Below are 10997 nucleotides of genomic sequence, written 5' to 3' on the forward strand. Positions count from 1 at the left end.
GACTTTGGCTCAGGCTGTGATCTTGAGTTTCGCCGGTTTGAACCCTGCATCAGACTCTCTGCTGTCAGTGCAGAGCCTGCTTCAGATCCTCTGTCTCCTCTCTCTCTGCCCCTCCCCCATGCGCTTTCTCTCTCTCTCTCTCTCTCTCTCTCTCTCTCTGTCTCTCTCTCTCTCTCTCTCTCTCTCTCTCTCAAAAATAAATAAACGTGGGGCACCTGGATGGCTCAGTTGGTTAGGCGACCAACTTCGGCTCAGGTCATGATCTCACAGTTTGTGAGTTCGAACCCCACGTCGGGCTCTGTGCTGACAGCTCAGAGCCTGGAGCCTACTTCAGATTCTGCACCTTCTCCTCTCTCTACCCCTCCCCTGCTCATCCTCTGTGTCTCTCTGTCTCTCAATAATAAATAAACATTAAAAAAAAGTTTTTAAAAAAATAAAATAAATAAACGTTAAAAAGAAAAAAAAATTTCTCTCTTTTGATCTTAAGATCTAAAACCTGGGTCCCCTCTTTGGGCCACCATAGCACCACCCAAAATCATAACACTCAACACCCGAAACAAGCCACCTGTTAAGGAACCCCCAGACGGAGGCTTCTCCGTGGTGGGGCCCATGTGTCTGATGCTTGGCAGATGCTTAGTAATAGCTGTTGGATGAAGTTTTCTGTAAGTAATTCTTTTGGTAGTCTCCTAGCTTTGGCCAACACCCTCCGGAAGTAACTCCCAGTCTCTCTGGTTCACCAAAGTCACACAAAAAGGAAGGGGCTCCATGCACTTCTGTAATGGCGCCCAGGGTGAGAGTGTTCCTTCCCAGTCAGGTGAGTCAGGGAGGGAAGGTTTCCTGGAGTGAGAGAGGCCTAAGTGACCTGGGGCGAGTGGGGCATGGGCTCAGGAGTGAGGACAGAGTCTGGTGGAGGCCACCTGGGGAAAGAATGTCAGCTTCTCACCTCTCGGTGCCATGTTTCCCCATCTGTGAAAGGCAGATTCTCATACCTGCCTCAGCAGGCTTTTCTTAGGTGGTGGGTGTCGGGAGAGGGCGGAGGAAGGAAAGACACCAGCCCTGCCTGAGCCGGGCTGGACCAGGTCCTCCACTGGGCGGCCACTCCATACCTCCTTGCTATGTGTCAGCTTCAGCTGGTGATTCGTGGTGAGTCACAGCCCCTCCATGACTGCTTACCCATCGACTAAGTGGGCTCAATGATGACATTTACCTCATAGGGTTTCGTGAGGACTCAGGGTGCAGTGATTTTTGTGGCTATCTTGATCTCATCTGTTGTTTTTTAGTTATGTGGAGGATAAGAGATGAGCCGACACTGAACCTGCTGTGCCCTATGTGTTGGGCCCATAAGACTCATAGCTGGCATTTTTGAGCACTTGCTAGAACTCTTCTAAGTTCCTTATATGTATCAAGTCATTTCATTCCCAAACCACCCTGCTGTTATCTGCATCTTGCAAATAACCAATCAGAGGCTTCCATCCCCCGTTGCCTTATTTGTTCAGTTGCCCACCAAGGACTGTGCTCACCGGGTGCTCAGTAGCCTGGCTTTGGGTCAGCCCACACTTGTCAACACACCCAGGCCTCTTGGGCCAGCCAGGTGTCTGGGCAGGCCTTGGAGCTCCCAGGCCTGTCGCCGCGCCCTGTTTCAGCCCCACCTGGCCACCTTCCCTGCCCTGCTGGATAGCCCGGCAGCTGCCAAGGCCCATCATTCTTCCCCTGTTGTTTGGGTGCTGACGAATGCCAGGCAGGTGAGGAGCCGCAGCTCTCCGCCGGCCTGGCTGCCCTCGCCCTCAAGGTAGGCGTGGGGCAGGGAGCAGGGGAGAGACAGGGTGTCTCCCGGGCTCAGGATTGCTGAGACTGGACGGCAGCTGAATGAATCACGGTGTTAACTCATCTAGAACTGGAACTCTGAAGAAAACAAGAGCCTGTGTGTGTCCAGCTGGATCCAGGGAGAGACATGGTATCCTTGAAGCTGAGCCCAGAGGGGTGTCCTCCACCCAGGTGCAGGGGACAATTTATCTCGTTCTTCAAACTTGATTCAAGTGCCCCAACTTCTCCCCTTGTTCTGAACCATTCGGGGCCCATCGTGAGCCCAGGGAAGAGGGGGAAAGCAAGCTTCCCAGCATAAATTAGGGAATTAAGACTCATGGGAATTCAGCAACATTGCTGTTGCCCAGAGATGGCTTCTGAGCCTGCTTCGGATTCTGTGTCTCCCTCTCTCTCTGCCCCTCCCCTGCTCATACTTTGTTTCTCTCTCTCTCAAAACTAAACAAATATCAAAAAAAAATATTTTTAAAAAAGAAGCCAAAGCCCCAACACAGAACTGAAGGCCCAAGAGGGGTGGCTCGTCCCGTCCTCAGCGAGCCGGCCAACACCAGCCCTGCCCTTCCCAGCACCCTGTGTTGCTTTGTGTAGGAGGAAGGAAGTGTCCCATGTGAAAGGACCTCTAACAGAAAAAGAAGACAAAAATAGGTGAAGAATGCTACAAAGGACCCTGAAAACAATCTCCCACTCATCCCAGGAGCCTTGTGCTCCCTGGAGGGGGGTGGGGGCAGCACCTTGCAGGAAGGGGACAACGAGTCAGGCCTTAGGGTACTTTTTTCCAGGTCCTCTTCTGTGGGCCTCTTTCCTCACGGTCCCCTGCACACTCGGGGTGCAGGCTCCCCAGCTGCTTTCTCACCCTGGTGTTCGTGGAAGTCTGTCACCTAACCTGTATGTCCCATTCACCTTCCTGTGGCCAGAGACCAAGCCTTGACAGTGAGGTGTGTGGGACCAGCGGCAGAGGTGAGAGGGTCTCGGAGGCTGAGCCCTCACTTCCCCGTTTGGGTGGCAGCAGGAGTTACCTGGATGAAGCCTGCAAAATCCAATACGAAGCTTTGTCCCAATCACTCACTCCAAAGCTCACCCCCCACCTCCGGGGGTGGTGGCTCTGGAAACCTTTGCTTCCAACTCTGTACCGGTCAGTGTACCCTCTGCAAGTGGGTTCGGCAGTGTGCATCTTAGGATGCGGCTTGAATGAAGAGAAAGTCAGGAAAGTCCTTGGACTTGGAATCTGCTGTTTGTTAGCCAAGTAACCAAAAGAAACTCACCCACTTCTCTGAGCTAGAATGTTCCCAGCCAGAAAATGGGAGTAAATCCCACTCTGTGAGACTCAAGTGAGAATGGACCCATAGAAGAAAAACCAGCATCCCTCAAGTCAGCCCCCAGGAACCTAAGTCCCATGAGACTCTCCATGGGCAAATAGGTTTGGAAAATGCTTGAAAGGATTTCGAATGGCAGTATCAGGATGCTGTGGGGCACCCTCAGAGTTACTTTGTCTGTTATTCGTTCATTGTCCCGGGTCTCCAGGAGCACACGGCCTAGAGGGGACATGTGAGCAAGTGTTGCCCACTACCCTGTTCCCACCAGAGTGAAGTGAGGGTCTGTTTGAGCTTGCATCTGTATTAGGTTTACCACTGTGCCTGTTCCCTGTCCCCTCTTGCATTACTGACCTTCTTTCTGGATTCTTCCCCGTGCTTTGGAAGCATATCATTTATTTTTTAATTTTTTTAATGTTTTTTCATTTTTGAGAGAGAGCACAAGCAGGGGAGGGGCAGAGAGGGAGACACAGAATCTGAAGCAGGCTCCAGGCTCTGAGCAGTCAGCACAGAGCCCGATGCGGGGTTGGAACCCACAAGCCGTGATATCATGACCTGAGCCAAAGTTGGACGCTTAACAGACTGGGCCACCCAGGCACCCCAAAGTGTCGTCTTTAGAAGTTCGTCTAGTTCAGTTCTCTTGGTGCAGAACTCGTTCTTCTCATTTATCTGTGATTCTCTTTATTTTACTCTCATTCTTATAAGGTGGCTTTGCCAGCTGCATCCTTCTAGTTCAGGCAGACTTTCGGCACTTTGTGCGTAGTGTTCTGAAGGCTTCAGTCTCCGACTTGCTGCTGGTGAGCGGCCACCACGCTGTCCCTGTGTAAGTGCTCTGGCCTTCTCTTCAGCAAGTGCTTAAGATCCCGTGCCCTTGCTACTCTGCCCACGTTATGGGCCCAGGTGCAGATTTCTCATTTACTCTGCTTAGGAGTTATGAGTTTCTCAATTTTGTGGATTCAAGTTTTTCAGCAGGCATTCTTTCTTTAAAATTTGTCTTCCCTCCATTCTCTTACTGTTTCCTCCTGGGACTCGAATTTGATGCAGTTAGACCTTCTCATTATGCTCTGTTTCTCTCTTTCCACTTCTTTTGGCTCTCTTGACATGTATTAAAGTCTATGCTTTACTGCTGTGTTCTAAAAAAAAAAAAATTTTTTTTTTAACCTTTATTTATTTTTGAGACAGAGAGAGACAGAGCATGAATGGGGGAGGGGCAGAGAGAGAGGGAGACACAGAATCGGAAACAGGCTCCAGGCTCCGAGCCATCAGCCCAGAGCCTGACGCGGGGCTTGAACCCACGGACCGCGAGATCGTGACCTGAGCTGAAGTCGGACGCTTAACTGACTGAGCCACCCAGGCGCCCCACTGCTGTGTTCTAAATAATTTCTTAACATATTTCTCCAGTGGATTCTCTTCAGTTGGGTCTAATCTGTAGCTTAACCCATCAATTGAGTTTTAGATTTCAATAATTATTCATTTTTACAAGAATAATGAGTTCTGTGTACAAAGAAGGGCGTTCCCTAGAAGTGTCAGCAAAGGTGAGGACATGTGTGCAGGAATGGCACAGGAGGCCTGGGTTGGAGGGTTGGGGGTATTGCCCAAGCTCATCTTGTATAGAAAAGACCTGTAAAATCCAGAGAAGGTAAGTGTTTTGCTCAGAGTCACACAGCAAGTTGGGAATAAAACCAAAATTGGACTGTAGGCCTTCTTATTTCTTGATTAGGGCCTAGCAATTGCTTGGCACCGTCCAAGGGGGAGTTTAGGCATTGAAAAGATCGAGATGATTCCCACCCTCTGTCATCCAAAATAAACCATGAATGAAATATAAAGAAACCAAACAAAGGACGCCTGGCTGGCTCAGTCAGTGGAATGAGGGATTCTTGATTTCAGGGTAGTGAGCTCAAACCCCATGTTGGGTATAGAAATTACTTAAAAATAATAAAGTCTTGGGGTGCCTGGGTGGCTCAGTTGGTTAAGCGTCCGGCTCTTGATTTTGGCTCAGGTCATGATTTCATGGTCTGTGAGTTCGAGACCCACTTCAGGCTCTGTGCTGGCTGGCAGTGTGGAGCCTGCTTGGAATTCTTTCTCTCCCTGTCTCTCTGCTCCTCCCCTGCTCATGCGCGCGCTCTCTCTCTCTCTCTCAAAATAAATAAATAAACATTAAAAAGTTTTTTTAATCTTAAAAAAGAAAGAAAGAAACCCAACAAAGATCTGACGTTTCTTCCATAATGACCACTTTGCTGTATTTATTAAAAATATACACTGATGGGGCACCTGGCTGGCTCAGTCCGTACAGCCCATGACTCTTAATCTCAGGGTTGTGATTTAAATCCTCACGTTGGGCCTGGAGACTACTTAAAGAAATAATTATTAAAAGAATAAAAATATACACTGATAATCCAGCCCCACCCCTCCTTTTTGTTTCCACTTTCGGTGCTCTTGTGCTTGAACGAGGCATTGGCAACTGCAGCCTGAACAAGGAACAGCCACAGTTTTGCCTGCACTCAGGGCAGGCGAAATGCCCTTAAATGCAGCTGGAAGCCAGGGTGGGGTGGGGAGCTCCTGCGGAGACCCCAGCTCCTCCCAGTTACTGGTTCTGGGGAAGAGAAGCTGGAAGCCGCCACGGGAGGCTAAGCTGGGGCACTACCGCCATCTGGTGGCGTACCCGCCTGTGGCAGCGGTCGCAGCTGCAAGCCCAGCTGGGGGAAATGCGAGAACAAAGGACGCCTGTGGGTGGAGGCGTCATCTGCCTTTGCCAGAAAAAGAGCTGACCCGCTCTGGCCATCACTGCAAGGGGCTACCTCCTGGAAAGAGCGAGATCCCCTGACGTGGGAGTGTGCGAGCAGCGAGCCCTAGACTGAACTTTTACACGACTTCCAGGCATCACCATTTGGCAGTCCGAACGACCAACCAAGGTCTTAACATCTGAGAATCATCAAGGTCATCCCCACTCCCAATCCTCCCTCCAGGTCACAGTCACATCGAGGCTGAGAACTGTCGGAGATCACCCTGTTCGCCCCTGACGTTTCTTCCTCCCTCCTTGTCGCTCCTCCACCCCCACCCTAGTGTGGGCAGCCTTTGTTCACCAAGGTCATTGGCCACGTGCTGGCTCCAGCCTGCAGAACTTTCTCTTATCTCCCAGGCCCTCCTATGGCCCAGCCCATGGCTCCACTCCCCTTCCCCATCCGTGTTCCCATCCCTGTCCCTGTCCCTGCCCCGGGGGTGCTGACTTCCTGCCCTCCCACCTCTGGCTGCTTCCCTAGGCTCACCCCCACCTGCACCCACCCACCCCTCCTACACCTGTTCAAGTCAGTGTCCGGTGCCATTAGGGTGTTTGAGACATGTTGCTGTCACCGGCCTGGATATTTCTCCAGCGCATTTCCCTCATGTTCATTCCCTGACCACCCAAGCATCTGCCCACATCTGCCCTGTTCACGCAAGAGCTGCATACCGCAGTCCTCACCTCTTGAAATCTTTGTTTTCAAACAATTTTATACTTACAGAAGAGTTGCAAAAATGGTACAAAGAACTCCCTTATATCCTTTATCAAGAGTCATTAATTTGGGGGGCATCTGGCTGGCTCAGTTGTTAGAGCATGCAACTCTTGATCTCCTGGTGGTGAGTTCAAGCCCCACCTTGGGCATAGAGTTTACTCAAAAAGAAGAAAAAAGTCATTGATTTTTCACATTTATGCCATTTGCTTTCTCTTCTCTGTATCTCTCTTACGTGCACACACACACACACGTTTGCATCTTTTTATTATTATTCCATATGGAAGTAAATTACATCAGTCCTTTACTTTTTTTTTTTTTTTTTTTTTTTTAAGTAGGCTCCACACCCAAATGTGGGTTTGAACTCATAACCCTGAGATCAAGAGTTGGCTCCACCAGTCAAGCCTGCCAGGGACTCCCCTACATCATACTTCTTAACTGCAGTGTTATTTGCTGAGAATAAGGATATCTTTATATAATTATCAAATTCAGGAAACAACACTGAGGCAATATTTTAACCTAATCAACAGTCCATATTGAAGTTTTGTCAATCGTCCCAAAAATGTCCTTTACAGCACTTTCTTTTTGTTTTGGTCCAGGATCCCATACTTCATTTAGTTGTCAGGTCTCTTGAGTCTCCTTTAATCTGGAATAGTTCCTCAGCCCCTCTGTCCTATATGACACTGACATTTATGAAGAATATAGGCCAGCAGCTTTATGAAGTTCCCCAAAGCAGATAGTTCCTTTCCTCCTGTATTTCTTGCTCTAAGTGCCAGTGGCCTACCCAGTTCCTCAGGTAGGAGACAAGACACCATCATGGTCTCTCCTTCTCCCTTACTATCATCCAGCCACCACCACGTCCTAGTGCCCAGCACCCTTGTCTTCCATGCCCACGGCTTCTGCCCCTGTCATTCCTCACCAACCAGCCAGCCTCAGCCACTACTGCCTCACACAGGCTGCCTTCTCAAAGTGTGGTCCAGGATCTGTGGCATCAGGAAGTTGATAGAAATGCAGTCTCTTGGTGCCTGGCTGGCTCAGTCGGAAGAGCATGCAACTCTTGATCTCCAGGTTGTGACTTCAAGCCCCATGCTGGGTGGAGAGATTACTTAAAAAATAATTTTTTAATATGTTTTTAAAACTTATTTATTTTTTGAGAGAGAGCAGGGGAGGGGCATCGACAGAGAGAGGGAGAGAGAGAATCCCAAGCAGGCTCCACATTCTCAGCACAGAGTCTGACATGGGGCCTGAACCCACGAACCATGAGATCTTGACCTGAGCCAATATCAAGAGTTGGACACTCTACCGACAGAGCCACCTGGGTGCCCCAAAACATAAATTCTTAAAAAAGAAAATACAGAATCTCAAGCCCCATTTCAGGCCTATGGAACCAGAATCTGCATTTTAATGAGTTCCCAGGTCTTTCTTTTGCTAAGTCTGAAAAGTCCTGCTCTCAGAGATCCTGAAACTTACAGACTCATCAGCTTCACATCCAAGATTTTTGGTGTCCTCCCCCCTCCACCATCCCCACCCTCCCAAGTTTGTCCCCTACCTCATCTACATTCATGTAATACGTGCTGTTTCACCCTTCTATTCCTTCTTCCTGGAATGCCTGGTCTCTGAGACTCCTACTCAAGATCAGGCTTAAACATGACCTCTTCTGAGGCGTGCTGCCTTCCATCCCTCTTAAGCTCTACTTGCTCTAGACCTTTTTCCTAGCCTCTGTTCCATGAAGTGTCACTCGCATGGGCTCTTGGTCTTGAAGTGACTATTTCCCCCACTAGTTGGTGAGTTCCTTGAGCAAAGTCTGCCTGTTATATACCTCCTCATCCCCAGTACCTAGCACAACTGAAATGTTTGTTGAATGAGCACGCAAAAGAAACAGCTCTTCTTCCATGGATGCCCTTCTTCCAAGTAGATCTGAAGTCGGTATTGAGGCATCCAAATACCCAAGTCACAGAATGTTGGGATGAGAGTAGCCACAGTGGAGTATCTACTTCAAGTGCCCTTTGTTAACTACGAGGAAAGGCACCAGGGAGGGAGAAGGGACTTACTGCAGTTTCCTTGGCTGGAGAGGTGTGGCCCGTGAGTCATCCCGGACTCCAGCTTTGCCCTTCCTGGAGCCAAGTGCCCCTATGTGGTTTGGTGTGAGAAGCACAGTAGTAAAAGCCAAAGTGAGATGCAGAAGAATGTGCACAAAATGGAGGTATTTATGTAGTTTTAAAACATGAAAAACAATTCTATATCTCTTTGCTAGGGAAACAGTCATAATGCCAGTGGCAACGGTTACTTACCTTGGGGGAAATGAGTGACACTGGACAGTTAACCATTAAGTTCAAACTCACAAGCCCCAAGAATGAGTCATATACTGTATCAACTGAGCCAGACAGGTGCTCCCGAACTCAATTTTTTATTGGAACTAAGGGATCATGGCTTGCACACAGTTACCCCCTAATTTTTTTTTTAGTTTATTTATTTTGAGACAGAGTCAGTGTGAGTGGGGGAGGTGTACAGAGAGGGAGACAGAGAATCCCAAGCAGGCTCTGCACCGTCAGCATGGAGCCTGACGCTGGGCTCCATCTCAGGAAATCATGAGATCATGGCCAGAGCCAAAACCAAGAGCCGGACACTCAACTGACTGAGCCACCCAGGCGCTCTTACCTCCGAACTTTATTAGTGAGTTGTCTTACCCAAGATTCTTAGGTAACTAGCTCTCAACTGAACTTTGAAGCAAGGCTCAGAGGACAGGGTGCATCCTAGAAATGGAACACTGGCTGTTACTGGAGCATAAGAGGAACATAGGACAAAGGCTTGGGTTATATCTTAGCCCCTGGGCTTGAGTTCAAGTTTGATTTTATAGGCAACAAGGAGCCATTAAACTCTCCGGTAAGAATGGGTCTACCTAATTAGACATTTAGCAAGTTGACTGTGGCAATAGGCTAAGCCAAAAGACCAGCTGGCTTTTGCAATAATCCAAAGAAGTATTACCTGCTCAGAGTAAATTTAAAGAGCAAAGTCAGGGAGGAGTGAGGAAGAGAAAATTGGCTCTGAGTAGATGTTGCTGAAGTTGTTGTAAATGGGCAGAAAAGGGGTTATTCATGTTTGAAGTTCTCTGTGATTAAAAAAAGCAATAGTAGAAATCATATACACCTACATGACAAGTAAATCAAATCCCAATTATAAGAATGGACACTTGGGACAAACTTTTTCATACCTAAACTAGAAAGTTACTGTCCTCACAAATAATTTGGTTAAGATGTGTTTAAGGAAAAACTAGTATATGGTCCAGAAACAAATGTTAAAGAATTTAAATTATCCTGAAAAATTGAGAAAAAGCAGCATATCCAAATTAACATTTTATATGGGCATTTAATGTTTTGAGGGGGGAGGGGCAGGAGAATATCTTTGCACAGAGCCCATGGACTCAATCCCACGACCTCAAGATTACAACCTGAGCAGTTTCAAGAGTTGAATACATAACAGACTGAGCCACCCAGGCACCCCTATATGTGCTTTAAATTTTAAGTTTATTATTTTTTTAAATTAATCTCTACACCCAACATGTGGCTCACACTCGTGACCTTGAGATCAAGTCATGTGGTCTGTTGAAGCCAGCCAGGCACCCCTTCCATGTGCTTTTAAATATGTACAGATAATACTCATTACAAGTAGTGATCAGCTATTTCCACTGAAAACCTAAAGTTTACATAGTCTAATTAATCAAAACTTTTGTATCTTCTCACTAGGAATATGGACTGTTGTCTTTGGGAAGGGACTGTAATATGGGATACATTAGACTATAGCCATCCCCTTTTTTTTTTTTGTAAGTTTACTTATTTTGAGAGAGAATGTGAGAGAGAGCGCGGGGAAGGGGCAGAGAGAGAAGAAAACAATCCTAAACACACTGCACTGTCAGCCAGGGGCCGGATTTGGGGCTCAATCTCATGAACCATGAGATCATGACCTGAGCCAAAACAGAGTTGGATGCTTAACCTACTGAGCCACCCAGGCGTCCCATTTTATTTTCAAATAATTGCTACACCCAAGCTGGGGCTTGAATTTTTAACCTCGAGATTAAGAGTTGCAATCTTAATCTGGAGCGAGATTAAGAGCGCTCCAAGGGCGCTTGGGTGGCTGTCAGTTGGGCATCTGACTTTGGCTGAAGCCATGATCTCACAACTCATGAGTTTGAGTCCTGCTTCGGGCTCTGCGGATAGCTCAGAGCCTGGATCCTGTGTCTCCATCCCTTTCTGCTTCTCCCCTACTTGTGCTCTGTCTCTCTCAAAAATAAACATTGGGGGGGGGGGGGGAGCAGGGAAGAGTTGCATGCTCCACTGAGCCAGCCAGGCGCCACTCTCATCTGACATAAACAGGCTAATAC

At 48.1% G+C, this 10997-nt stretch overlaps 1 long non-coding RNA gene across 3 annotated transcripts in view; it reads left to right on the top strand.

Annotated features, from left to right (window-relative positions):
- Positions 1-10997, top strand: part of LOC105261359 — a 57672-nt gene that overhangs the window by 28645 nt on the left and 18030 nt on the right. The window lies entirely within an intron of this gene.

This window comes from Felis catus, chromosome A2 (assembly GCF_018350175.1).
Source record: "Felis catus isolate Fca126 chromosome A2, F.catus_Fca126_mat1.0, whole genome shotgun sequence".
Taxonomy (NCBI): Eukaryota; Metazoa; Chordata; class Mammalia; order Carnivora; family Felidae; genus Felis; species Felis catus.